This window comes from Oncorhynchus tshawytscha, linkage group LG08 (genome assembly GCF_018296145.1).
Source record: "Oncorhynchus tshawytscha isolate Ot180627B linkage group LG08, Otsh_v2.0, whole genome shotgun sequence".
NCBI lineage: Eukaryota > Metazoa > Chordata > Actinopteri > Salmoniformes > Salmonidae > Oncorhynchus > Oncorhynchus tshawytscha.
The window spans coordinates 91,093,563-91,119,634 of NC_056436.1; the positions used below are offsets into that span (position 1 = coordinate 91,093,563).

The following is a 26,072-nucleotide window of genomic DNA, read 5'->3' on the forward strand; positions in this document are numbered from 1 at the left end:
CAGTGTTACTTGCCTCGAAGCAAACATAGAAGTTATTTAGCTCGTCTGGTAGGCTCGTGTCACTCGGCAGCTCTCGTTTGTGCTTCCCTTTGTAGTCTGTTATAGTTTGCAAGCCCTGCCGATCTTAGTTTTATATTGACGCTTTGTCTGTTTGATGGTTTGTCGGAAAGCGGCAGCTCTACCCTTTGGCTCAGTGCGAATGTTGCCTGTAATCCATGGCTTCTGGTTGGGGTATGTACGTACAGTCACTGTGTGTGCAAAGTCGTCGACACACTTATTGATGAAGCCAGTGGTTGATGTGATGTACTGCTCAATGCCATTTGAAGAATCCCAGAACATATTCCAGTCTGTGCTAGCAAAACCATTCCTGTTAGGAGAGACCTTGAAGAGTATGAATATTAAAATAAAAAGTACCAATTTAAAAGACTAAAAAGAAAAAAGATAGATAAAAAATAATCTGTGCTCAAACAAGTGGTTGATATGTCAATAAAAGGTAGACTAATAATAAGGTACTTTTATTTTTTTATATACTTATTTTGGTGAAAAGTATTATTGAATTGTCGACAATATACCATAACCTATGGTCAATAATGAGAAAGCGTGTGTTATGGGTTTTCAACCTCTGCCATATTGTGGATTGAGAGCTATCTAACAGAACAGAGGGTTTTCTTTAATGGAAGCTTCTCTAATGTCAAACATGTAAAGTGGGGTGTACCGCAGGGAAGCTCTCTAGGCCCTCTACTCTTTTCTATTTTTTACCAATGACCTGACACTGGCATTAAACAAAGCATGTGTGTCTATGTATACTGATGATTCAAACATATACCCATCAGCAACCGCAGATGAAGTCACTGAAACCCTTAACAAAGAGTTGAGGTCTGTTTTGGAATGGGTGGCCAGTAATAAACTGGTCCTGAACATCTGTAAAACTAAGAGTATTGTATTTGGTACAAATAATTCCTTAAGTTCTAGACCTCAGGTGAATCTGGTAATGAATGGTGTGGCTGTTGAACAAATTGAGGAGACTAAATTACTTGATATTACCTTAAATTGTAAACCGTCATGGTCAAAATATATTGATTCAATGGTTGTAAAGATGGGGAGAAAAAATGCTTTGCTTTTTTGACACCACACACCACAAAGCAAGTTCTGCAGGCTCTAGTTTTATCTTATCTTGATTATTGTCCAGTCATATGGTCAAGTGCTGCAATAAAATACCTAGTTAAGCTGCAGCTGATCCAGAATAGAGCTGCACGTCTTGCTCTTCATCGTAATCAGATGGCTATACTGTATCAACACCGTGCATGCCAGTCTCTCTCAGCTAAGAGTCGAGGAAGACTGACTGTGTCACATCTTGTTTTTATAAGAAACATTCATGTGAAGGAAATTCAAAATTGTTTGCAGTCAACTTCCACACAGCACTGACACACACACTTATCCCAGCAAACATGCCACCAGGGGTCTTTTCACAGACCCCAGGTCCAGAACAAATTCAAGGATACATACAGTATTATACAGAGCCATGAGTGCATGGGACTCCCTTCTTATATAGTGAACAGCATACCTGGTTTCAAAAACGAATAAAACAACAAATAATTTCAGTTGAATGCATTCAGTTGTACAACTGACAAGGTATCCCCCTTTCCCTTTCCTTCATGGCACAACGACTCTCCTCCATGTGACCTACTTGTTGTGTGTATGTACTGATATGTATGTGGAGCAGCGGTCTAAGGCACTGCATCTCAGTGCAAAAGGCATCACTACAATCCCCGGTTCAAATCCAGGCAGTATCACAGCTCTGTTATTTCCTGTTGACTTCTCAACTGCCTGGTAGAGAGCTCTGTTATTTCCTGTTGACTTCTCAACCGCCTGCTAGAGAGAGCTCTGTTATTTCCTGTTGACTTCTCAACCGCCTGGTAGAGAGAGCTCTGTTATTTCCTGTTGACTTCTCAACCGCTTGGTAGAGAGAGCTCTGTTATTTCCTGTTGACTTCTCAACTGCCTGGTAGAGAGCTCTGTTATTTCCTGTTGACTTCTCAACTGCCTGGTAGAGAGAGCTCTGTTATTTCCTGTTGACTTCTCAACTGCCTGGTAGAGAGAGCTCTGTTATTTCCTGTTGACTTCTCAGCCGCCTGGTAGAGAGCTCTGTTATTTCCTGTTGACTTCTCAACAGCCTGGTAGAGGGCTCTGTCATTTCCTGTTGACTTCTCAACTGCCTGGTAGAGAGAGCTCTGTTATTTCCTGTTGACTTCTCAACCGCCTGGTAGAGAGCTCTGTTATTTCCTGTTGACTTCTCAACCGCCTGGTAGAGAGCTCTGTTATTTCCTGTTGACTTCTCAACTGCCTGGTAGAGAGAGCTCTGTTATTTCCTGTTGACTTCTCAACTGCCTGGTAGAGAGAGCTCTGTTATTTCCTGTTGACTTCTCAACCGCCTGGTAGAGAGCTCTGTTATTTCCTGTTGACTTCTCAACCGCCTGGTAGAGAGCTCTGTTATTTCCTGTTGACTTCTCAACCGCCTGGTAGAGAGCTCAGTTATTTCAAAAAATAACCATCAAGTAAAAAAAAACTATTGGAAGTTATTATTTGGGTTGTCATTAACAGGAATTTAAGGTGAAATAATTTTTTCAACATGTTTTTCAAGAGACAGTTTTGTTTTTACATTGTTGAACATACAGTAGCTTACAGGTAGACTCAGCGTTACACCATCATTAAACACAGCGACACCCTGCTGACAGACAAAAACAACAACAACAACAGATATCAAATCTGCCACAAAATATTAAATCTAACTAAATAAGAGTAAATAAGATAAATGCTCTTCCAGCTGTCTCTATGGCGATACAGCGTTGTTGTCACAGTCTGATGTTGATCTCACTGCGTGCTCCGTCGTCACCGCCACTCTCATTGCCATCGGCGTCCGACAGGAAACCGCTTCCGACGGTAACCGTGGTGCCGACGCTGTGTTCCAGAGCCGTGATTCGCTGCTTCAGACGTTGCTGCGCGGTGGCATACTCCATTTGTAAACGTGCCAACCGCGTCTGGAGACGATCCACACACGCCTCCAACTTCTCCACCTATAAGAGGACAGCAGTTAAGATGATGATGATTAGTATTATAATTCTGTACCCAGTTCAAACACTCGGTTCACACACTCTTCCATGTGAGGCCCATGAGGAAAATTAGTATTCCGTATACTCTTAGCGGTGCACTCCTTGAGGTTAGAGTCCTATGGGGGCATTCCTTGAGGCTAGAGTTCTATGGGGGCATTCCTTGAGGCTAGAGTTCTATGGGGGCACTCCTTGAGATTAGAGTGCTTTGTGGGCACTCCTTGAGGTTAGAGTCCTATGGGGGCACTCCTTGAGGTTAGAGTTCTATGGGGGCATTCCTTGAGGTTAGAGTCCTATGGGGACACTCCTTGAGGTTAGATTGCTATGGGGGCACTCGTTGAGGCTAGAGTCCTATGGGACCATTCAGGAAACACATAGGTCTTTAATGTGTCCACCTCAATCATCTGCACGTTGTGCTTCCTTACAAACAAACAAACACACACCTTCTCCTCCATTTCCTCCACTCCCAGGCTATCTCCTCCCACTTCATCCAGTAGCCCCTCCTTCCTGAGGATATCCCGCCCCCTCTGCTCCAACTGGGTTCTAGCATGAGGGAAGTCGCTGAGTGCCTCGGTCAGATCTCTCTTAGACAGACAGAACAGGTCAGAGTAACCAAGGCTACGGATGTTAGCTGTTCTCCTGTTTCCCATCTTACTGCCCCGGATGTTCAGGATGCTGACAGAGGAAAACACACAAACATTATAGTATTTATGTAACAACAATTAGACAGAAACACCCACAGTCGTGCACACACTCCCACCCCCACTCCCCCACCCCCACCTACCTGATCTCCCCGAAGCAGCTTCCTGAAGTGAGCATGGCCAGCTGAGTAGCTCCATCATCTCCCACCACCGCCAGGCGGCCATCTTTAATAATGTACATCTCCTTCCCTATATCTCCTTTACGACAGATATAATCTCCTGGAGAGAAGACCTGGGGACGCAGCTTCAATACCAACTCTACTAGCAGGCCCGCTTCACAGTCCTGGAAGATACGCACCTAGAGGAGTGGGGGAGAGGGGGGAACAGAGAGAGAGAGGAGGAAAAGAGAGAGGAGGAGAGAGAGAGAGGCAGGCAGGCAGTCCGAGGGAGAGGCCGTGAGAGAGGCAGAGAGAGAGAGAGAGTGAGAGAGAGAGAGAGAGAGAGAGAGAGAGAGGAGAGAGAGAGAGATAGAAAGAGAGAGAGAGAGAGAGAGAGAGAGAGAGAGAAAGAGAGAAGCAGAAACAGCTTCAATACCAACTCTACTTCCTCACAGTCAAGGAAGTTGCACACCTCGAGAGACAGGGAGAGAGAAAGAGAGGGAGGCGAGGAGATGGGACAACAAGTGTGTGCGAGTATGTGTTTGTGGGTGTGTGTGCGTGTGTGTCTGTGCATGTGTGTGTTCTACCTTCTTTAAAGTTTCCAGGTGCACATTGATAGCGATCTCAGCCCTCAGTTTATTGGGCAGGCTCTTCAGAACTTCCTGTTCGTCTACCGCCTTCTGATTGGTCCAGAGGTAGTCGAACCAGCGAATGACACGGTGCTCCAGGTCACGGCTGACGTGTCTGAACTGCATGTAGTGTTTGACCTGGTCGATGCGGCTCTGGAACTCTGCCCGCGTAGCGTTCATATTGAGATCATGGCTCCCACGTTCCCCACGATGCTGGCGAAGATCAACACACCCACCTAAAATAAACATACCCAATATGTTAATATTCTAGGATTAAGACACCCAATATGTTAATGTTCTAGGATTAAGACACCCAATATGTTAATATTCTAGGATTAAGACACCCAATATGTGAAAGTTTCCACAGAGGGTTCTACCTGGAACCAAAAAAAGGATTCTCCCTGGAAACAAAAAGGACCATTTTGGAACACTTTTTCCTAAGAGTATATCTGATCTGGGGAATAAGGTGTACTATCTAGGGAATAGGTAGCGCTATCTAGGGAATAGAGAGCACTATCTAGGATATTGATTTTAATATTATTAATTTTGAGTAACAGACATATGACAAAATATACAATGTGGACCCAGAGGATATCACTTGAATGTATTAATTTACACGGTTGTTTCCAAAGTGGTCGTCGATGGTAAAAACAATAACACATATAATGATTAAAAGGCAAGACTAAATTACAAATAAACATAAATACATTAATTTATATTGACATGTTTAAAAGTGTCACAATTCGCTGTAGTTGTCCCTAACCTTAAAAATCAAATTTCACATTTCGACCTTAAAAAACAATCTATAATTGCCCATCATACCTATCATTCATATGATTACACCTGGCCAGCAGTAGGGGCACAAGGGGCAGTGGAGCGGCTTCCTTGGTTTCCAAGATGGCGTAGCAGTAAGTCGTCCTGTCTCGTGTCCCTTGTATATATCGTATATTTTTCGTTTTTTACATATTTTTCTTCGCATATCTCTTCAAAAACATTTTGCTAAACCTAAGCTTCCAAATACTCTCCTGCAACCCACCTCACCCAATGTAGCTATTTTTCCTAAAGTATTTATATTTACTTCGGAACCGGAACCCCTCAACTGAAGCTAGCCAGCTAACCACCAGCTATGCTAGCGGTCTTCAGCTAACCGGTCATCAGCTAAGCTAACCGGTCATCAGCTAAGCTAACCTTTAGCTCGGAAAGCTCTCGCCAGCTCGAACAACGCGACTCTAACCAGAGCATAACGGACCTATTTATTTTTCATCCCCGGATTCATCCCCGGATTCCCACCGCAAACGGAACATTTTTCAGCTGGATCTTCACAACTAGCTATCTAGCTAAACCGCAACCCCGGATGATTACTCCTGGCTAGCGCTTCCACCCACTTAGCATGAAGCTAGCCCGGCCAGCGCACCTGTACTACCACCGTAGCATACTCCTGGGCTACAATACCCGGGCCCACGACCGGTCTATCGATGTCACCGCATGAAGAGGAATAAACAGACTCACCCCATCACGACGTCCCCCAAAGGCCAACTCTCTAGCCCTCGCTATCTCCCTGCTTGCTAAACTCGGCCTGCTAACTGCTAGCTTGTCTAGCCCCGGTCCGCTAACTGCTACCTTGTTTAGCCCGGGCCTACGAACTGTTAGCTTGTTAGCACAGGCCTGCTAACCGTCTGAATCGCCGCGTCCCAAACACGCACCGGACCCATACTCACTTTCTATCTCTTTTTGATTTTTAATCTGTTTATACCTTTCCGGAAACCTGCCTCACCCAATGTGACACACGCTGGACTGTCCATTAATCACGGTACTCCATTCTGCTTGTTTATGTTTTATCTGTCGGCCCCGTTGTCTAGTCAACGCCATTTTACCTGCTGTTGTTATGCTAGCTGATTAGCTGTTGTCTCTTCCTGCTTAATGTGGTCAAAAAGGTGGATACGGCAAGTATCAGTGGAATGAGCTGTTCTAAAGTCAGACTGGAGTTCATAAAGAAGATTGTTCTCCAGAAGGTATCCTTCAAGTTGATTAAAAACTCATCTCTCAACAACTTTGGATGAGGTTCTGAGGATTGACACGGGCCTGTAGTTTCCTACATTTGTTTTACTGCTCTTCTTGTGGAGTGGAACCATCCGGGCTGTTTTGAGATGCTTGGGAAACGTACCACTAGTAATAGAAAGGTTTACAATATGAGTTATAATTTTAGCAGTGACACCACCATTATCCTTTATGAATCTTGCAGGAAGGTTATCCAGCCCAGTTGCTTTTTTGGTGCTCATTAAGCATAGTAGATTGGAAATGTTGTCCTCTGTTACCATGCACATCTCAAACAAATCATTAGTGATCCTTTGCTGTGGTAAAAGTTGATAATAAAGACTGGCCATAGTGTCCAGAGCAGATGAGGCTATAGTGGTTAAAAATGGATTAAAGTAATTAGCAAACTTTGCCTGGTCATAACATGAAACATCATCAATATCCAGGCCATTACTACAGGATTTTACAGTTTGGGGAGCTTTTGAGCCAATGTCTTTGAAAATGTTCCACATTTTACAAGGCTGATTTAAGGTGTCATTCACAGTGTCTATGTAATGTTAGGAATTGGCCTTATCTATTTTGTATCTTGCCTGGTTTCTACAGTTACTTTAACCATCATAATCTTGAAGTAGATGTGTCCTTCTGAATCTGGCCAGGTGGCTATTCCCTTTTCCTTATGAGGTCTAAGATCTTCCAAGTGATCCATTTCCCTGACCGCTGTTTGATTCTAATTTGTTTCATTGGAGTCAGAGAGTTGAGTGCAGACAGAAACAGATCTTTAAAAAGATAACAAGCTTGATCAACATCAAACTTTAAGTTGTCACATCAGACTGTTAAACAGCCACCACTAACATTGAGTGGCTGCTGCCAACACACTGACACAACTCCAGCCACTTTAATAATGGGAATTGATGGGAAATGATGTAAATATATCACTAGCCACTTTAAACAATGCTACCTTATATAATGTTACTTACCCTACATTATTCATCTCATATGCATACGTAGATACTGTACTCTATATCATCGACTGCATCCTTATGTAATACATGTATCACTAGCCACTTTCACTATGCCACTTTGTTTACATACTCATCTCATATGTATATACTGTACTCGATACCATCTACTGTATCTTGCCTATGCTGCTCTGTACCATCACTCATTCATATATCCTTATGTACATATTCTTTATCCCCTTACACTGTGTATAAGACAGTAGTTTTGGAATTGTTAGTTAGATTACTTGTTGGTTATTACTGCATTGTCGGAACTAGAAGCACAAGCATTTCGCTACACTCGCATTAACATCTGCTAACCATGTGTATGTGACAAATAAAATTTGATTTGATTTGATTTGACATGCGCCGAATACAACAACCGTGAAATACTTACTTCCAAGCCCTTAACAGTGCAGTTCAAGAAGAGTTAAGAAAATATTTACCCAATAGTCTAAAGTAAAAAATCATAAAAAGTAACACAGCAACATAACAATAATGAGTCTATATACATAGGGCACTAGTACCGAGTCAGTGTGTGGGGGTACAGGTTAGTTGAGGGACGTGACATCACAGTACATGAGACCAATCCAAATTTCCAAGTCCTTCTACAAAACGTTCCATTGAGTATTGTGACATAAACCGTACCTTCATGTAGTTATTACCTTGCTCAAGTAGCATTTAGGATGCCTTACGGGTACAGCAGGATACCATATAATCACTAAAACCAATATTTAAGACTACTGACTGACAGATGTTCTCTTGGTCTGATACAATAATCAAATCCAAAGTTGATTTACTGTCAATACACATCCGGGTTGGCTCAACAATCAGTTGTTTTAGTCCAAATAACTGATTAAAGTCATACAGGGCATTTACTAGTGTACGTTTCTGTGGTGGTAACTGCACATTTGTATTAAAACCACCAAGCAGAATACATTCTCTATCAGTCAATACATTGTGATCACAGCAATTCAATCCAATCATGGAAATGATTCTGCTTAGGAGGCCGATAGCACAGACCAACAAGTGCAGGATGACATTCAGGAAGAAGTGTTTCTACACATACAACCTCAAGACCATCCATTTTCAGATCTGAACAAGGGTTAAAATGCACATTCTTCCTAGTAAAAACACACTGCCACCGTTTCAGTTTCAGATGATTCTATAAATACTAAAACCTGGTGGCTCAACCTCATTGTCCTCAGTTGACCCATCAATTCTCAGTCACAGCAACTACTGAAGCCCGGGTGTTAGAAGCCAGTAGGTTTAATTCCTCTAATTTCGTCAGCAGGCTCCGTGCGTTCACATGGATAAAGTGAAGACCTCTGATTGAAGCAGTCAAACATGTCATCTTCTGTGCCCACTGCTGATACATCGACTATCTCATCTAGATTTCACTCATCATCCCTGCTTGTGTCCAGCATTCCAATGTTTGGAACCACATTTACCCAGCATTACAAACAAGTGAAATGTTACTTTGAGACTGTACAGATTCATCATATAACAAGTGTTGGATATCTCCACACTTTAAGATCAAACAAATCACAAATGTCATTAGCCACCGCATTTGAATTCTTCCTTAAGGACTCACCGCAGTTTGGGCATAGTTTTTTAGCTTGCTTTGTGGTGTTTGGGCCAGAACATCACCACAGAATAGCAGACTGAAAGTAGTAAGCAGCTTGTTAGGGTTAACACAGGTCTTAGCTGCGCTGCAGAGTACACCAAGATAAGAGGATTCCTCTGCACCTAGCACCAAGATAAGGGGTCTCTACCTCTTTGGGACACTGTAAAGTCCATGGAGAATAAGAGCACCTCCTCCCAGCTGCCCACTGCACTGAGGATAGGAAACATTGTCACCACCGATAAATCTACGACAATCAATCATTTCAATAAGCATTTTTCTACGGCTGGCCATGCTTTCCACCTGGCTACCCCTACCCCGGCCAACATTTCATCACCCCCCCACAGCAACTTGCCCAAGCCTCCCCCGACTTCTCTTTCACCCAAATCCAGACAGCTGATGTTCTGTAAGAGCTGCAAAATCTGGAACCCTACAAATCAGCCGGGCTAGACAATCTGGACCATCTCTTTCTAAAATGATCCACCAAAATTGTTGCAACCCTTATTACTAGCCTGTTCAACCTCTCTTTCGTATCATCTGAGATCCCCAAAGATTGGAAAGCAGCTGCGGTCATCCCCCTCTTCAAAGTGCTAGACACTCTAGACCCAAACTGCTACAGACCTATATCTATCCTACCCTGCCTTTCTAAGGTCTTCGAAAGCCAAGTCAACAAACAGATTACTGACCATTTCGAATCCCACCATACCTTCTCCGCTATGCAATCTGGTTTCAGAGCTGGTCATGGGTGCACCTCAGCCATGCTCAAGGTCCTAAACAATATCGTAACCAAATATCATAACCTAAATAATATCATAATCAAGACAATACTGTGCAACCATCTTCATCGACCTGACCAAGGCTTTCGACTCTGTCAATCACTGCATTCTTATTGACTCAATAGCCTTGGTACTGCACTATCTAGGGAACAGGGTTCCATGTCAGACAAAGTAGTCTGCTATCTAGGGAACAGGGTTCCATGTCAGACAAAGTAGTCCGTTATCTAGGGAACAGGGTTCCATGTCAGTCAAAGTAGTCCTCTATCTAGGGAACAGGGTTCCATGTCAGACAAAGTAGTCCGTTATCTAGGGAACAGGGTTCCATGCCAGACAAAGTAGTGCACTATCTAGGGAACAGGGTTCCATGAGTACAAAGTAGTGCACTATCTAGGGAACAGGGTTCCATGTCAGACAAAGTAGTGCACTATCTAGGGGATAGGGTTCAATGTCAGACATAAAGTAATCCACTATCTAGGTCAATTGGTTCCTTGTCAGAAATAAAATGGTACACTATCTATGGAATAGGGTATATGGTATACGGTTACATTATACACTCACCAGGAAGTCAAAGACCACAAAGAGGAACTCCTCATCTCGTACGGGTGGCGGTGTCTCTCCTATGGTGGTGAGGGTGAGGGTGGACCAGTAGAGGCAGTAGATGTAACCCCGCGACAGAGTTGTCTGGTTGGGATACACCCAGGAGTCAGACCCCAGTCCCAGGGCCTTGGAGAAGGAGTAGTACATACAGGCATTCCAGTGGATGATCACCTGGAGGAGAGACAGCAGGGTTAAATCAAATCAACATGAATTAGTCAACAGGTGATCAGACTAACAGACTAACAGGAAAAGCTAACTCATGGGTCCTTTTCCAACAACCCACTGGGCAGAAAATGGTTGAATCAAGATTGTTTCCTAGACATTTCAACCCCTCAAATCTATGCGATAACATTGAATCAGTGGCAGACAGACTCAGGGTATTAGATTAATCATTGGATTTGCAAAAAGTCATCAACGTAAGGGCATTTCAGTATTTTTTTCATCCAACTTTTACCCTAAATCCAATGATAGGTAGCCTAGCGGTCAGGAGTGTTGGGCCAGTAACCGAAAGGTTGCTGGTTTGTAAAAAATCTGCCGATGTGCCCATGAGCAAGGCACTTAACCCTAATCGCACTTGTAAGTCACTCTGAATAAGAGGGTCTGCTAAATTACTCAAGTGTGTGTGTGTTGGGGTGTCAGTATATGTATGTGTGTATGTATGTCTGAGTGTGTGGGTAGAGTCAGTGTAAAAGAGTTAGCTGGAAAAAGGGTCAATGCAGGTAGTCCGAGGTAGCCATTTGATGAGCTATTTAGCGGTCTATTTCCAGTGATGTACTGGGTCGTTCACACCACCATTTCCAGTGATGTACTGGGCCGTTCACATCACCTTCCCAGTGATGTACTGGGTCGATCACACCACCATTTCCAGTGATGTACTGGGTCGTTCACACCACCATTTCCAGTGATGTACTGGGCCGTTCACATCACCTTCCCAGTGATGTACTGGTGGTTCACACCACCTTCCCAGTGATGTACTGGGTCGATCACACCACCCTTTGAAGTCACATCATTACTGTCACAACAGCGCCTTACGGTTGGGTGCATTGCAGTTGCCTTACCAAACGGTGGCGCAGCTAGTCAAGATGCAGCTGTAGAATCTTGTGAAGATCCGAGGGCCCATGCCAATATTTTCAGCCTAGTGAGAGGGACGAGGCGCTGTTGTGCCCTCTTCACAACTGTGTGAGTGTGTGTGGACCATGATAATTCCTTAATAATTTGGACACTGAGAAACTAATACAACCCCATTGATGTGGATATGGGTGTGCTCGCTCCCCCGTTTCCTGTGGTCCACGATCAGCTCCTTTTTGATGTTAGAGTCTGTGTGTGTTTATATATTGGTTTAATGCTGTTTGCTTATCAGTATAGCTTCCTTCCTGATGAGCCTAAACTGGTATGCCATGTTGAATCCTCAGCCTCGCAAACCCATGTGACCACCCTGTTTGAAACACCTTAGACAGCTGCGCCACCAAAAAATGGCGCAGGTGGTGGTATTTTTAGCTGAGCTGTTAGTTTAACTAATTCAACTTGGTTACACATGCATGCTTGTGTGTGTACCACATATCTCCCACCAGTGTGTGGGTGTGCGTGTGTGTGCACGTACCAGTATGTAAAGGACCAGGTTAGTGATGCGGAAGGCGTTGGGGTAACTGGTCCTGGTCTCTGTACGGTCGAAGAACTCGAACATGCGGTTGAACCGCAGAAGTCTGTTGAAGCGGAGGAGAGGAGTGTGTATTCCCAGAGATAGGTAGAACAGGTCAGTAGGCAGGATAGACAACAGGTCTAGTTTAAACTGAACCGTCTTCAGATAACTGTCTCTCAGCTTAGAGAGGTCCTTCACCAACAGACCCTGCTCCAGGAAACCTGATAAACAAACAGGTAGAGTTACACAGTCAGTGTTAGGGCACAGGCTCAGGGTAGGCAGACAGATTCAGGGTAGGCAGACAGACTCAGGGTAGGCAGACAGACTCAGGGTAGGCAGACAGACTCAGGGTAGGCAGACAGACTCAGGGTAGGCTGACAGACTCTTTCAGGAGGTGAGAACAGGGGGAACGTGAGGAATCAAAGAAAGAGAACAGAAACACGACAGAAACAAATTGTGGAGAATTGACCTCTGACCTGTGCGTAGCCTGACGGCTGTGTCCAAGATGTAGAGACCGTCACACAGGTAGTCCAACACCAGCCACACGATGGCACCACTCGTCTGAAGCTCATCAAAACATGCCCTGCACAGAACACACAACAATTCTGTCAATACATTACTGTCACTACATTACTGTCACTACATTACTGTCACTACAATACTGTCACTGCAATACTGTCACAACAACACTGTCACAACATTACTGTCACTACATTACTGTCACTACATTACTGACACTACAATACTGTCACAACAATACTGTCACTACATTACTGTCACTCCATTATTGTCACTACATTACTGTCGCTACATATCTTTAAGGTGAGTAAAGAATGAACCAGTCAATCTGATGCTAGGTGGGGTAGCTTCAAATCCATATACATTGTTGACGAAAAGAGTGGTCGAAATGTACACAATTACCCAGAGGAAAATGGGGGAGGGTCATCCATTTTAAATTTGAATTTAGATTAAATGTCATATCGCTAAGGGGTTGATAATGAGTTGCTTGTTATAGTATCTCATGTGTGCTCGATGATGACCCCAATCCCTGATTCTATGCTGGACGCTCAGTATCAAGTTCTGTTAGTGTGGTGTTGATTACTATAGGCCATAGGCCTAGGCTACAGTGGCTTGCCAAAGTATTCACCCCCCCTTGGCATTTTTCCTATTTTGTTGCCTTACAACCTGGAATTAACATAGATTTTTTGGGGCTGTTAATATCATTTGATGTACACAACATGCCTACCACTTTGAAGATGCAAAATATTTTTTTATTATGAAACAAACAAGAAATAAGACTTGAGCGTGCATAACTGTTCATCCCTCCCAAAGTCAATACTTCATAGAGCCACCTTTTGCAAGTCTCTTGGGGTATGTCTCTATAAGCTTGGCACATCCAGCCACTGGGAATTATTCCCATTCTTCAAGGCAAAACTGCTCCAGCTCCTTCAAGTTGGATGGGTTCCGCTGGTATACAGCAATCTTTAAGTCATACCACAGTTTCTCAATTGGATTGTTAAACCATTCAAGTTTTGCTTTAGCAGTATGCTCAGGGTCATTGTCCTGCTGGAAGGTGAACCTACGTCCCAGTCACAAATCTCTGGAAGACTGAAACACGTTTCCCTCAAGAACTTCCCTGTATTTAGCGCCGTCCATCATTCCTTCAATTCTGACCAGTTTCCCAGTCCATGCTGATGAAAAACACGTCCCCCGGCATGATGCTGCCACCATCATGCTTCACTGTGGAGATGGTGTTCTCGGGGTGATGAGAGGTATTGGGGTTGCGCCAGAGTAGAGTACCAGAGTACCTTCTTCCATATGTTTGGGGTGTCTCCCACATGCCTTTTGGCGAACACCAAATGTGTTTGCTTATATTTTTCTTTAAGCAATTACTTTTTTCTGGCCACTCTTCCCTAAAGCCCAGCTCTGTGGAGTGTACGGCTGAAAGTTGTCCTATGGACAAATACTCCAATCTCCGCGGTAGAGCTTTGCAGCTCCTTCAGGGTTATCTTTGGTCTCTTTGTTGCCTCTCTGATTAATGCCTTCCTTGACTGGTCTGTGAGTTTTGGTGGGCGGCATTCTCTTGGCAGGTGTCACGACTTCCGCCGAAGTCGGCTCCTCTCCTTGTTCAGGCAGTGTTCGGCGGTCGACGTCACCGGCTTTCTAGCCATCGCCGCTCCGTTTTTCATTTATCCATTTGTTTTGTCTTGTTCTCTGCACACCTGGTTTTCATTCCCAATCAATCTACATGTATTTATTCCTCATGTCTTTGTGTGGAATTGTTTGTGTTACGTGTTTATTGTTGACTGGTTTGCTTTTACCGTGTTTGTTCACATGTTTATTGTTAAACATAAATAATTGTGACTGTTTTTGCGTGTTTTTCACTTTTGTCTATGGGCTGGAGGTTTAGATGCAGTTGCGTCCATCTGTTGGTTTCTCCTGCCTCATTAAAGTGTGCGCCTATTCACAACTCTCTGCTCTCCTGCACCTGACTTCGCTACCAGTAGCGCACACCTGACAGCAGGTTTGTTGTGATGCCATATTCTTTCAATATTTTAATAATGGATTTAATGGTGCTCCTTGGGATGTTCAAAGTGTTTTTATAACCCAGCCCTGATCTGTACTTCCTCCACAACTTTGTCCCTGACCTTTTTGGAAAGCTCCTTGGTCTTCATGGTGCCGATGCTTAGTGGTGTTGCAGACTCTGAGGACTTTCAGAAAAGGTGTATATACACAGTTGAAGTCGGTGGTTAAATATACCTCAGCCAAATACATTTAAACTCAGTTTTTCACAAATCCTGACATTTAATCCTAGTACAATTACCTGAATTAGGTCAGTTAGGATCACCACTTTATTTTAAGAACGTGAAATGTCAGAAAAATAGTAGATATGACTTATTTCAGCTTTTATTTCTTTCATCACATTCCCAGTGGGTCAGAAGTTTACATACACTCAATTAGTATTTGGTAGCATTGCCTTTAAATTGTTTAACTTGGGTCAAACAGGGTAGCCTAGTGGTTAGAGCGTTGGACTAGTAACTGGAAGGTTGCAAGTTCAAACCCCCGAGCTAACAAGGTACAAATCTGTCGTTCTGCCCTTGAACAGGCAGTTAACCCACTGTTCCTAGGCCGTCATTGAAAATAAGAATTTTGCCTGGTTAAATAAAGGTAAAAAAATAAATAAAATAAAAAAACATTTCAGGTAGCCTTCCACAAGCTTCCCACAATAAGTTGGGTGAATGTTCGCCCATTCCTCCTGACAGAGCTGGTGTAAGGCCTCCTGACAGAGCTGGTGTAACTGAGTCAGGTTAGCTCTTTGCTCACGCACACTTTTTCAGTTCTGCCCATGCATTTTCTATAGGATTGAGGTCAGGGCTTTGTGATGGCCACTCCAATACCTTGACTTTGTTCTCCTTTAGCCATTTTGCCACAACTTTGGGGTCAATGACCTTGGGGTCATTGTCCATTTGGAAGACCCATTTGCGACCAAGCTTTAACTTCCTGACTTGAGATGTTGCTTTGATAAATCCACGTAATTTTTCTACCTCATGATGCCATCTATTTTGTGAAGTGCACCAGACCCTCCTGCAGAAAAGCACCGCCACAACATGATGCTGCCACCCCTGTGATTCACGGTTGGGATGGTGTTCTTCGGGTTGCAAGCCTCCCCCTTTTTCCTCCAAACATAATGATGGTCATTATGGACAAACAGTTCTATTTTTGTTTCATCAGACCAGAGGACATTTCTCCAAAAAGTACGATCTTTGTCCCCATATGCAGTTGCAAACCATAGTCTGGCTTTTTTTATGGCGGTATTGGAGCAGTGGCTTCTTCCTTGCTGAGCGACCTTTCAGGTTATGTCGATATAGGACTCTTTTTACTGTGGATTGCGTACTATTGCCTACCTTTTTGACATATTATAATAATATTAATAATAATAATAATATATGCATTGTGTCCCACCACCTGCCAACCCCTCTATTTACGCTACTGTTACTCTCTGTTCATCATATATGCATAGTCACTTTTTACCATACCTACATGTACATACTACCTCAATCAGCCTGACTAACCGCTGTCTGTATATAGCATTGCAACTGTTACTTTCAAATGTCTTTTTACTGTTGTTTTATTTCTTTACTTACCTACACACACACACACACACGTTAGAGCCTGTAAGTAAGCATTTCACTGTAAGGTCTACTGCACCTGTTGTATTCAGCATTTCACTGTAAGGTCTACTACACCTGTTGTATTCAGCATTTCACTGTAAGGTCTACTACACCTGTTGTATTCAGCATTTCACTGTAAGGTCTACAACTGTTGTATTCAGCATTTCACTGTAAGGTCTACTACTGTTGTATTCAGCATTTCACTGTAAGGTCTACTACACCTGTTGTATTCAGCATTTCACTGTAAGGTCTACAACTGTTCTATTCAGCATTTCACTGTAAGGTCTACAACTTTTGTATTTAGCATTTCACTGTAAGGTCTACTACACCTGTTGTATTCAGCATTTCACTGTAAGGTCTACTACTGTTGTATTCAGCATTTCACTGTAAGGTCTACTACTGTTGTATTCGACACACGTGACAAATACACTTTGATTTGATTCTATAGCGCTCTTCATAACAATCTCAAAGCGCTTCAAAAGCAACCAAGTAATACATCATCATGAGTTACTCATGATGATGTTGTCAGATCTCTCCAAAAGGAGATGTGGGTGTGGAGTCAGGCGCAGGAGAAAGCAAGTTTCCGAAAAGGGAGTTTAATAAACAAGGTCCAAAGAGCATGAAAATCAGGACTAACACAGTAGCCTCAAACCACCTGTACAACAGAACCTAAAACGCAGCCCAGAACAGAACGACAGCAAACGAAACAATCCCGCACAAAACCCGGAAGAAATGACGAGATTTAAATACCACCCCCCTAATTACCCAAATAGAACACAGGTGGCACATAAGACAGACATAACCAAATGAAAAGAAAAAAGGATTGTTGGCAGCTAGTAGACCGGCGGCGACGACGACCACCGAGCACCGCCCGAACAGGGAGAGGAGACACCTTCAGTGGAAATCGTGACAGATGGATTGGTTGATCTAACTATAACTAGACTACTAGTGATGATGTAACTATAACTAGACTACTAGTGATGATGTATTGGTTGATCTAACTATAGCTAGACTACTCATGATGTATTGGTTGATCTAACTATAGTTGCATTTGAATTAACTTTTAGAAACACAGGTTTGGCCAGTCTTTTGTTTGAGAATCATGTGGTGATTTATGCATGTCTTCTTAATTTAGCCTATCAGATGCTCTTATATTCCCATGTGGTAAGCTAAGCATGCTTTGTTAATTTAGCCTATCAGATGCTCTTATATTCCCAAGTGGTAAGCTAAGCATGCTTTTTTAATTTAGCCTATCAGATGCTCTTATATTCCCAAGTGGTAAGCTAAGCATGCTTTTTTAATTTAGCCTATCAGATGCTCTTATATTCCCATGCCCTGATCACAGTCACCATACATCTATTTTGTAACAACAATATCAAGGAATGAATTAGAAAATGTTCATATATAAAATGTGCATACAGGCCTACCTAATGTGTTAAGAATCCAATCAAACTGGTTCTGTTGAGCTACATTTTTAAAGTTGGTAGATTTAAATAAATAAATAAATAATAATATTTCCCCTAGTTCTCATTTACAACTGCGACCTGGCCAAGATAAAGCAAAACAGTGCGACAAAAACAACAACACAGAGTTATACATGAAATAAACAAACATACAGGTGCGGACAGCGATCGGTTGAAGTGCATACATTTAGTTTTACTAGCATTTAAGAGCAGTTGGAGGCCATGGAAGGAGTGTTGAATGGCATTGAAGCTTGTTTGGATGTTTGTTAACACAGTGTCTATTGAAGGGCCAGAAGTATACAGAATGGTGTCGTCTGCGTAGAGGTGGATCAGAGACTCACCAGCAGCAAGAGCGACATCATTGATGTATACAGAGAAAATAGTCGGCCAGAGAATTGAACCTGTTGAATTGGACAACAGGCTCTCCGATTTGACACACTGAACTCTATCTGAGAAGTAGTTAGTGAACCAGGCGAGGCAGTCATTTGAGAAGCCAAGGCTGTTGAGTCTGCCGATAAGAATGTGGTGATTGACAGAGTCGAAAGCCTTGGCCAGGTTGATGAAGACAGCTGCACAGTACTGTCTTTTATTGATGGCAGTTATGATATCGTTTAGGACCTTGAGCGTGGCTGAGGTGCACCCATGACCGCTCCAAAACCAGATTGCATAGTGGAGAATGTACGGTGGGATTCGAAATGGTCGTGATCTGTTTGTTAACTTGGCTTTCAAAGACTAGAAAAGCAGGGCAGGATGGATATATGTCTATAACAGTTTGGGTCTAGAGTGTCTTGCCCTTGGAAGAGGGGATTACTGCGGCAGCTTTCCAATCTTTAGGGATCTCAGACGATACAAAAGAGAGTTTGAACAGGCTAGTAATAGGTGTTGCAAAAAATGTTGGCGTATAATTTTAGAAAGAGCGGGTCCAGATTGTCTAGCCCAGATGCTTTGTAGGGATCCAGATTTTGTAGCTCTTTCAGAATATCAGCTATCTGGATTTGGGTGAAGGAAATGCGGGGGGCTTGGGCAAGTTGCTGCAGGGGGTGCAGAGCTATTGGCCGGGGTAGGGGTAGCCAGGTGGAAAGCATGGCCAGTGTTTCCTATCCTCAGTGCAGTGGGCAGCAGGGAGGAGGTGCTCTTATTCTCCATGGACTTTACATTGTCCCAAAACATTTTGGAATTAGTAGTACAGGATACAAACTTCTGTGTAAAAAAAGCTAGCCTTAGCTTTCCTAACTAACTTTGTATTTTGGTTCCTGACTTGCATATCGTGGGGGTAATTCGATGCTAATGCAGTACGCCACAGGATGTTTTTGTGCTGGTCAAGGGCAGTCAAGTCTGGAGTGAACCAAGGGCTATACAGTTGAAGTCGAAAGTTTCCATAGACTTAGGTTGGAGTCATTAAATCTAGTTTTTCAACCGCTCCACAAATTTCTTGTTAACAAACTATAGTTTTGGCAAGTCTGTTAGGACATCTACTTTGTGCATGACACAAGTCATTTTCCCAACAATTGCTTACATACAGATTATTTCACTATATCACAATTCCAGTGGGTCAGAAGTTTAAATACACTAAGCTGACTGTGCTTTTAAACAGCTAGGAAAATTCCAGAAAATAATGTCATGGCTTTAGAAGCTTCTGATACGATAATTGAGTCAGTTGGAGGTGTGCACCTGTGGATTTATTTCAAGGACTACCTTCAAACTCAGTGCCTCTTTGCTTGACATCGTGAAAAATCTAAAGAAATCAGACAAGACCTCAGACAAAAAATTGTAGACCTCCATCGCTGGTTGAAAACTGTTTTCTGCCCCTCCCAAAAGATAGAATTTGTAGATAATTGGCCCTCTTTCTGGGACTCACCCACAAACAGGACCAAGCCTGGCCTGTTGAGGAGTGATGGACTCCATCCTAGCTGAAGGGGTGCTCTCATCTTATCTACCAACATAGACAGGGCTCTAACTCCTCTAGCTCCACAACAACATAGGGTGCAGGCCAGGCATCAGGCTGTTAGCCAGCCTGCCAGCTTAGTGGAGTCTGCCACTAGCACAGCCAGCTTAGCTATCCCCATTGAGACCATGTCTGTGCCTCGACCTAGGTTGGGCAAAACTAAACATGGCGGTGTTCGCCTTAGCAATCTCACTAGAATAAAGACCTCCTCCATTCCTGCCATTATTGAAATAGATCGTGATACCTCACATTTCAAAATAGGGCTACTTAATGTTAGATCCCTCGCTTCAAAGGCAGTTATAGTCAATGAACTAATCACTGATCATAATCTTGATGTGATTGGCCTGACTGAAACATGGCTTAAGCCTGATTTAAATGAGGCCTCAACTCCTGAACATTGAGTGGCTGCTGCCAACACACTGACACTGACACTGACTCAACTCCAGCCACTTTAATAATGGGAATTGATGAGAAATGATGTAAATATATCACTAGCCACTTTAAACAATGCTACCTTATATAATGTTACTTACCCTACATTATTCATCTCATATGCATACGTATATACTGTACTCTATATCATCGACTGCATCCTTATGTAATACATGTATCACTAGCCACTTTAACTATGCCACTTTGTTTACATACTCATCTCATATGTATATACTGTACTCGATACCATCTACTGTATCTTGCCTATGCTGCTCTGTACCATCACTCATTCATATATCCTTATGTACATATTCTTTATCCCCTTACACTGTGTATAAGACAGTAGTTTTGGAATTGTTAGTTAGATTACTTGTTGGTTATTACTGCATTGTCGGAACTAGAAGCACAAGCATTTCGCTACACTCGCATTAACATCTGCTAACCATGTGTATGTGACAAATAAAATTTCATTTGATTTGATTTGGTTAATGCTAGTGACCATATCCCCCTTGCATCCCGCAAAGGCGGAGGTGTTGCTATAATTTACGATAGCAAATTTCAATATACAAACCCCCCCCCCCTGATGTTTTCGTCTTTTGAGCTTCTAGTCATGAATCTATGCAGCCTACTCAAACACTTGTTTTAGCTACTGTTTACAGGCCTCCTGGGCCATATACAGCAATCCTCACTGAGTTCCCTGAATTCCTATCAGACCTTGTAGTCATAGCAGATAATATTCAAACTTTTGGTGATTTTAATATTCACATGGAAAAGTCCACAGACCTACTCCAAAAGGCTTTCGGAGCCATCATGGACTCAGTGGGTTTTGTCCAACATGTCTCTGGACCTACTCACCCTCACAGTCATACTCTGGACCTAGTTTTGTCCCATGGAATAAATGTTGTGGATCTTAATGTTTTTCCTCATAATCCTGGACTATCAGACCACCATTTTATTACGTTTGCAATTGCAACAAATAATATGCTCAGACCCCAACCAAGGAGCATCAAAAGTCGTACTATAAATTCTCAGACAACCCATAGATTCCTTGATGCCCTTCCAGACTCCCTCTGCCTACCCAATGATGTCAGAGGACAAAAATCAGTTAACCACCTAACCGAGGAACTCAATTTAACCTTGTGCAATACCCTAGATGCAGTTGCACCCCTAAAAACTAAAAACATTTGTCATAAGAAACTAGCTCCCTGGTATACAGAAAATACCTGAGCTCTGAAGCAAGCTTAAAGAACATTGGAACGGAAATGGCGCCACACCAAACTGGAAGTCTTCTGACAGTACCGTGCAGTATCGAAGAGCCCTCACTGCTGCTCGATCATCCTATTTTTCCAACGTAATTGAGGAAAATAAGAACAATCCTACATTTATTTTTGGTAACGTCACAAAGCTAACTAAAAAGCACCTGTCACACCCTGACCATAGTTTGCTTTGTATGTTTATATGTTTTGTTTGGTCAGGGTGTGATATGAGTGGGCATTCTATGTTGTGTGTCTAGTTTGTCTGTTTCTGTGTTTGGCCTGATATGGTTCTCAATCAGAGGCAGGTGTTAGTCATTGTCTCTGATTGGGAACCATATTTAGGTAGCTTGTTTGGTGTTGGGGTTTGTGGGTGATTGTCCCTGTCTCTGTGTTTGTTGCACCAGATAGGGCTGTTTTGGTTTCTTCACATTTATTGTTTTTGTATATTGTTCTGTTGTCATCTTTATTAAAGATGTATCCAAATAACCACGCTGCGTTTTGGTCCGCCTCTCCTTCAACAGAAGAATCCCGTTACAGCACCATTCCCCAAGAGAGGATGGCTTTCACTTCAGCAGTAATAAATTCATGAACTTCTTTGAGGAAAATATCATGATCATGAGAAAGAAAATTCTTTAAATCTGCGTATTCCTCCAAAGCTCAGCTGTCCTGAGTCTGCACAACTCTGCCAGGACCTAGGATCAAGAGAGACACTCAAGTGTTTTAGTACTATATCTCTTGACACAATGATGAAAATAATCATGGCATCTCAATCTTCAAGCTGCATACTGGACCCTGTTCCAACTAAACTACTGAAAGAGCTGCTTCCTGTGCTTGCCCCTCTTATGTTGAACATAATAAACGGCTCTCTATCCACCAGATGTGTACCAAACTCACTAAAAGTGGCAGTAATAAAGCCTCTCTTGATAAAGCCAAACCTTGACCCAGAAAATATAAAAAACTGTGGGCCTATATCAAATCTTACATTCCTCTCAAAAAAACTGTAAAAAGCTGTTGCGCAGCAACTCACTGCCTCCCTGAAGACAAACAATGTATACCAAATACTTCAGTCTGGTTTTAGACCCCATCATAGCACTGAGACTGCACTTGTGAATGTGGTAAATTACCTTTTAATTGCGTCAGACCGAGGCTCTGCATCTGTCCTCGTGCTCCTAGACCTTAGTGCTGCTTTTGATACCATCGATCACCACATTCTTTTGGAGAGATTGGAAACCCTAATTGGTCTACACGGACAAGTTCTGGCCTGGTTTAGATCTTATCTGCCGGAAAGATATCAGCTTGTCTCTGTGAATGGTTTGTCCTCTGACAAATCAACTGTAAATTTCAGTGTTCCTCAAGGTTCCATTTTAGGACCACTATTGATTTCACAATATATTTTACCTCTTGGGGATGTCATTCGAAAACATAATGTTAACTTTCACTGCTATGCGGATGACACATGGTGAAACCCCAAAACTGCCCTCGCTAGAAGCCTGTGTTTCAGACATAAGGAAGTGGATGGCTGCACACATTCTACTTTTAAACTCAGACAAAACAGAGATGCTTGTTCTAGGTCCCAAGAAACAAAGGGATCTTCTGTTGAATCTGACAATTAATCTTGATGGTTGTACAGTCGTCTCAAATAAAACTGTGAAGGACCTCGGTGTTACTCTGGACCCTGATCTGTCTTTTGACGAACATATCAAGACTGTTTCAAGGACAGCTTTTTTCCATCTACGTAACATTGCAGAAATCAGAAACTTTCTGTCCAAAAATGATGAAGAAAAATTAATCCATGCTTTTTTAACTTCTAGGTTAGACTACTGCAACGCTCTACTTTCCGGCTACCTGGATAAATCACTAAATAAACTTCAGTTAGTGCTAAATACGGCTGCTATAATCCTGACTAGAACCAACAAATGTGATGATATTATTCCAGTGTGGCCCAGGAGTGTGAGTGTGAAGGTGAACGGAAAGGCTCTGGAGCAACGAACCGCCGTTGCTGTCTCTGCCTGGCCGGTTCCCCTCTCTCCACCGTGATTCTCTGCCTCTAACCCTATTACAGGGGCTGAGTCACTGGCTTACTGGTGCTCTTCCATGCCGTCCCTAGGAGGGGTGCGTCACTTGAGTGGGTTGAGTCACTGACGTAATCTTCCTGTCTTGGCTGGCGCCCCCCCTTGGGTTGTGCCGTGGTGGAGATCTTTGTGGGCTATACTCAGCCTTGTCTCAGGATGGTAATTGGTGGTTGAAGACATCCCTCTAGTGGTGTGGGGGCTGTGTTTTGGCAAAGTGGCTGGGGTTATATCCTGCCTGTTTTGCCCTGTCCGGGGGTATCATTGGATGGGGCCACAGTGTCTCCTGACCCCTCCTGTCTCAGCCTCCAGTATTTATGCTGCAGTAGTTTACGTGTCGGGGGCTAGGGTCAGTATGTTATATCTGGAGTACTTATCCTGTCTTATCCAGTGTCCTGTGTGAATGGAAGTATGCTCTCTCTAATTCTCTCTTTCTCTCTTTCTTTCATTCTCTCTGTCGGAGGACCTGAGCCTTAGGACCATGCCTCTGGACTACCTGGCATGAATACTCCTTGCTCTCCCCATTCCACCTGGCCGTGCTGCTGCTCCAGTTTCAACTGTTCTGCCTGCGGCTATGGAACCCTGACCTGTTCACCGGATGTGCTACCTGTCCCAGACCTGCTGTTTTCAACTCTCTAGAGACAGCAGGAGCAGTAGAGATACTCTAAATGATCAGCTATGAATAGCCAATTGACATTTACTCCTGAGGTGCTGACTTGCTGCACCCTCGTCAACTACTGTGATTATTATTTGACCATGCTGGTCATTTGTGAACATTTGAACATCTTGGCCATGTTCCTCCAAAACCACCATAAAAAAGCCAGACTATGGTGTGCAACTGCACATGGGGACAAAGATCGTACTTTTTGGAGAGATGTCCTCTGGTCCGATGAAACAAAAATAGAACTGTTTGGCCATAATGACCATCATTATGTTTGGAGGAAAAAGGGGTAGGCTTGCAAGCCGAAGAACACCATCCCAACCGTGAAGCATTATGTTGTGGGGGAGTTTTGCTGCAGGAGGCACTGGTGCACTTCACAAAATAGATGGCTTCATGAGGCAGGAAAATGTTGTTTATATATTGAAGAAACATCTCAAGACATCAGACAGGAAGTTAAAGCTTGGTTGCAAATGGGTCTTCCAAATGAACAATAACCCCAAGCATACTTCCAAAGTTGTGGCAAAAGTGGCTAAAGGACATCAAAGTAAAGCTATTGGAGTGGCCATTAGAAAGCCCTGACCCCTTCCTATAGAAAATGTGTGGGCAGAACTGATAAAGTGTGTGCGAGCAAGGAGGCCAAAACACCTGACTCAGTTACACCAGCTCTGTCAGAAAGAATGGGCCAAAATTCACCCAAATTATTGTGGGAAGGTTGTGGAAGCCTACCTTAAACGTTTGACCCAAGTTAAACAATATAAAGGTAATGCTACCAAATACTAATTGAGTGTATGTAAACTTCTGACCCACTGGGAATGTGATGAAAGAAATAAAAGCTGAAATAAATCATTCTCTCTATTATTATTCTGACATTTCACATTCTTAAAATAAAGTGGTGATTCTAACTGACCTAAGACAGGGAATTGTTGCTGGGATTAAATGTCAGGAATTGTGAAAAACTGAGTTGAAATGTGTTTGGCTAGGGTGTATGTAAACTTCCGAATTCAACTGTATCTGTTCTTAGTTCTACATTTTTTGAATGGGGCATGCTTATTTAAGAGAGTGAGAAAAGCACTTTTAAAGAACAACCAGGCATCCTCTACTGACGGGATGAGGTCAATATCCTTCCAGAATAGGGTTGTACCTCGTAGGTTCCTTGATAATTTGTGTGAGATTGAGGGCATATAGTTTAGATTGTAGGATGGCCGGGGTGCTAAGCATATCCCAGTTTAGGTCACCTAACAGTACGAACTCTGAAGATAGATGGGGTCGATCAATTCACATATGGTGTCCATGGCACAGCTGGGGCTAAGGGGGGTTTATAACAAGTGGCAACAGTGAGAGACTTATTTCTGGAAAGGCGGATTTTTAAAAGTAGAAGCTTGAATTGTTTGGGCACATACCTGGATAGTGTGACAGAACTCTGCAGGCTGTCTCTGCAGTAGATTGAAACTCCTCCCCCTTTGGCAGTTCTATCTTAACAGAAAATGTTGTAGTTGGGGATGGAAATGTCAGAATTGTTGGTGACCTTCCTAAGCCAGGATTCAGACACGGCATCAGATAACTTCAGCACTGTTCCAAACTTAGACTCTTTTTAACAACTGCATGAATAGAAATCAAAACGTCTCCGGTGCTGCAGCATGTGCTCACTTGTTGTCATGCTCTGTTGTGGTATTAAAAGAGATTCTGCTTGCCTCTAGTCATGTAGAATTGCATGAAATATGTTTATAAAAGGCCATTTTTTTCTCGGATGCAAATAAGTTGAAAGATTTAAGTAGTGCTTTATAGTGGCTATCTTTTCACTCCAACCCTTGTCAGCGGTGATATGCTACAACCTTCTGGCTACTTTGCCATGTAATGCTTGCAAACCGAAGA

General features: G+C 43.0%; 1 pseudogene; it reads right to left on the minus strand.

The window, feature by feature from the left end:
* Nucleotides 1–1,214: 1,214 nt before the first annotated feature.
* Nucleotides 1,215–26,072, minus strand: part of LOC112236227 — a 31,578-nt pseudogene continuing 6,720 nt past the window's right edge.